Here is a 4424-nt window from a genome sequence, read left to right on the forward strand (position 1 = left end):
CAAGTTCATGGCCCAGCCTGACCTGAAGTTTGCAGAGGAAATGAATGCTCCTGCAAAAGGTAGACATTATACAGTCCACCACCCAAAATAAACCACAGGGCTTCACAGAGCCTAGAAAGTGCTAAAATGCATAATAAGTAGCAGTGAACACAGTTATCTCCTGCCAAGTCTATTGAACACAGTATTAACTAGTTTGTTAGAACACACGATAGAAGTTTTCCTTCTATTGAGAAGGCAATATGGTACAGATAGTTCCATGCATGGACTCTGATGTCATGCTTCAGTTCAGATTTCACCTCTGATTGACTAATGACTTTGGGCAGAGTTCTTAGGTCAGTTCCTCACCTTCAGTTGCTTCAATGACATTTCTTATCTCATGGGTTTCTTAGGAGGATTAAATGTACATAGATCACTTATTAACTTCCTGGAAAGTTATGAACTCCTAATAAAACCCAGCTAACATTTTATGGGACAGTGGGGTTCTGAGGAACACTGAAAAACAATGCTCTCAGGTTTTGTGTCATTAGTTCATGAAATAGAAGGTTTTACTCCACTTGCTTAAACATCAAGAGTTCTGTGTGTAATGGGTAAGAGACACATGAGGAATTGATCAAGGCTGTAGAAGAAATCAGAATGAGTAAGGCAAGGGGGGGTGGCAAAGTGACAGGAAATGAGGATGGTAGGGCAGCCAGAAAAACTGACTCTGGGAGCATTACATTTCTATTATAGCTTGGAGAGCCAACAAAAATGAATCCTTTGAAATTTCACTTAAAACATTCAGTAAATTTCACACAGTAGAGATAAAGTTATAATAGAATAATAGCTGGCTATTCTTTCATTTTCAGAAATCTGCAAATTTAAAGGAACAATATGATAGCTGCCTGATGACCAGTATTCATATTGAGTGAATGCTCTGGAAGCACATTTTACAATTAACCAGTTGTGTCAAGCACCACCAGCTACATCATTATAGGAGCATTTGGGTTTTATTCTATTAATTTTTATAGTCTTTTCATGTTTTGAAATAATAGCTAAGAGATTAGATAAAAAGACATAGATAGCAAAATTTACTAAGTTTTTGGAATATATTTAGAAGGATTGTTAATTTGTCTTATTTAATCAATAATTTCAAGGTTTTTAATTATTTCTAAAGATTGAAATGTGCATGGCTGATTAGGAGTTGTCTTAGAGAAATGTTGCTATATAAAATTACTGATTCTGATAAATATTTTGGGATGAAGACATTTTTGTACCAGAATAAGTGAATAATTTCCACTTATTTAGAGTTTAAGATGATGCTTATTTTTATGTGATGAAGGTTGATTAAAATTTTATAATACTCATATAATTTCCAAATAAACAAAACATATTTCTTCCATTCCCTCAAAATAGGAGACCTAGAAAATTAAAATAATTTCTCATAGAAAAGAAGATATGCTTTTATTTAATGTCCATGAGTCAATTTCTCATGGAATTTAAATTTCTTAACCAAGAGATTAACCTTTATGAAATTGAATAACATTGAGTAACTTACGTAACAATGGAGTTTCCATTGTTCCTGACTAACAATATGCATACTTATTGTACTCTCAATACTCTTGAGATTTGGGGACTAAAAAATTCTCAGCAAAAAGAATTGGAACAAATATTCTATTCTTTATCCATAAATTCATGTAAAATTTAATCATACTAAAGAAAGGATACCTCAGGTGATGGTTATCTGGCTCTCTGACAGTCTTCAACATCAACTAAAGACAAAATAATTGCTTCATTGTTTATGGAAATATGCAACATTTTGTTACGGTTTCCAGTCTCAAGAAGTTAGTAGATATTATTGTGTCAGATAAACACATGAAAGAAATCCAGATGCCTGAATGTATATTAAGCAAAATAATGTTGCCTATTTATCTCTTAGGTGAAATAAGCTTACAAAGGATAATCCTTTTGAAGCCTCAGGGTCAACATTCACTCAAGTATTTACTATATATACTCATATTTACTATATATACCTGAATTTTCTAATATTCAACATTTATGGGCTAATAAATGAAGAGATATTTATTCAGTTATCTCAAATCCAAAGTTCATGGTAAGCATTTTGGAGGAGACTCATAGGACTCTGTAATTCCTATATCACAGCAGGTGCTGGTTAAGAAATATAAGCTGTAATTATTTGCCTTTGTATCAAGAGTGAAATTCATTTTGAAACTTTCCTTTTTTTCCTTTTTCTTGGAACTACTTATTTTTCTGGAATAAATCTCATGAATCTTTTGAACTTGATCTATGTCATACACTTGGCCCTCTTTCCTCCTTCATTTCCCAACAAAGCATAAAGTTGGTAAATGTTTCAACCATATAGGCGGATGAATTGACTAAATCTTCACTGGAAACTTTTAACATGCATTTACCATGCCATACATAATGCATTCTGAAAGTATCTTATCAAATTTATTCATATTTTTTAAAATTATTGGTCAATGCTGAATGATAAATTTAGATGTTGAACACTATGATTTCGATCAGGTAACATTTCTGGTGGTGCATTACATTAGCACATCCCAACACAAAAAGAGCTGTCAGTGAATGAGCCTATATTCAACCTACTGTCTTTATCACACTCTTAAGGCTTTGCTTTGTGACTCTTGGTGTATAACATTTCAAACATCTCTTAAGATTATAAGCACCCAGAGGGCAAGACTAAGATAGTATACATCTTTATATTTTTGAATATTTTTAAAATTTAAAGTCAATAAATTTTATTTAAGTAATTTTACATGTGATTCCTTCCACTGCCAATCATTGTAGTTTCTCCAAAGTCAGAATCATAATCTTCAAAATAGCCCTTTAAAAAGAACTTTTGTTCAATCCCCAGTTATCACTGTCAGTCCAGAGTACTTTCAGTTGGGCTTCTTTGACCTCCACTTGAGTATGGATATACTTCAGAAATTCCCAACCTGTAATCTTTACCAATTTCTTATGGCTCTAGAAGTCAAATTGCAGGAAGTACATTGATTGCTATTTTGGCAAATGATCTAAGATTATTATTCCTTAGTTGTTCCTAATGAAAGTCTTCTTCCACTCTACTCCATGAGCCTAGCAGAAAATGTTACAGGTCTCATTGTAACTCACCATTGCAATGAACTTGCTGTAATGGAAGCATAACCCATGTCTCAATGTACCTACATTAACAATTTCTGGACACCATGAATGACAGTGCCCATTTCCATCTAGAATAAGGCTTTGAATGTTTCTTCATAACCCATGCCATATCCTGAACAATAAAGGAGCTTGAAAAACATTTGTTGACGAATGAAACATAGAGAGAGAAATGCTAATTTATTATTGAATTTATTCTAAATGTTTCAATAAGATGAGAATTTATATTTCATTTTAAATTTTAAAAAAGAACAAAGGAAATTTAATTTGCATTTAATGCAAATTCTTGCTCAAATGAAATTATTTTACTCCTATAGTAAACCCCAGATTACTTAAAAATCTAAAATGCCAGTAGGAAACAAATAGAAGGTAAAATATTCAAGTTAAATTTACTTCAATTTTGGGATCCTTGGGTGGCGCAGCGGTTTGGCGCCTGCCTTTGGCCCAGGGTGCGATCCTGGAGACCCGGGATCGAATCCCACGTCGGGCTCCCTGTGCATGGAGCCTGCTTCTCCCTCTGCATATGTCTCTGCCTCTCTTTCTCTCTCTCTGTATGATATCATAAAAAAAAATTACTTCAATTTTAATTTACTTTTTTAAAAGTTGTTTTAAAATTTATTTTTAGAAATTGAATGATCAATTTATGTACTTGAGTTAAATTTTGATTTTTTAAAGAATGTCTCATGTTTTCTCATTACCAAATAATTTTTAAAAGACTAATTCTAGGATTGATAGAGTTTGAGGATTTGGTGATAGATTCTGGGCTTGAAGTCAAAGCACTGTTCAAAGTGGGCTGTCCAAAGGCCTTGGAATGCTCTGGTTATTCATTTCTTAGGATTGAATCTCAAAATTGAGAACTTAAAATGCAAGAATATTATCTTGGAGTGGTGATGGATGTTGGCAATGAGCAGAAATAAGGATATTTACTAAGTATACTATCATACTTTTGCAAGGAAAATATGAAAAACAATATACTTATTTATTTATATAGACAGGATCTTATATGAAGACATTAATAATAATTAAACTTGAACCCTAAGGGAAATGGCTTTTAATCTTTTTTTTTTTAATTTTCAGAATATTTTGAGAATTTGAGGAAAGCTATTGTACCCCATTTCCATAAAAATAAGGAATACAAAAAATACATTTTGTGAATCAACTTTACAAAGTTCTTGGACCCTCTAAAACTCTTCCATTGGTCTGAGCTAAAGACCCTTTTCTTATTTGACACATTTAGTACTGATCACATATGTGCTTCTTTCTGGTCT

General features: G+C 32.6%; 1 non-coding gene across 1 annotated transcript; it reads right to left on the reverse strand.

Moving 5' to 3' along the window:
• Nucleotides 1-3101: 3101 nt before the first annotated feature.
• LOC119872735 lies at nt 3102-3240 on the reverse strand. The gene has a single exon (XR_005362766.1). It is a non-coding gene; the product is annotated as a small nucleolar RNA SNORA1 (small nucleolar RNA).
• Nucleotides 3241-4424: the final 1184 nt, after the last annotated feature.

This window comes from Canis lupus, chromosome 7 (genome assembly GCF_011100685.1).
Source record: "Canis lupus familiaris isolate Mischka breed German Shepherd chromosome 7, alternate assembly UU_Cfam_GSD_1.0, whole genome shotgun sequence".
Taxonomy (NCBI): domain Eukaryota; kingdom Metazoa; phylum Chordata; class Mammalia; order Carnivora; family Canidae; genus Canis; species Canis lupus.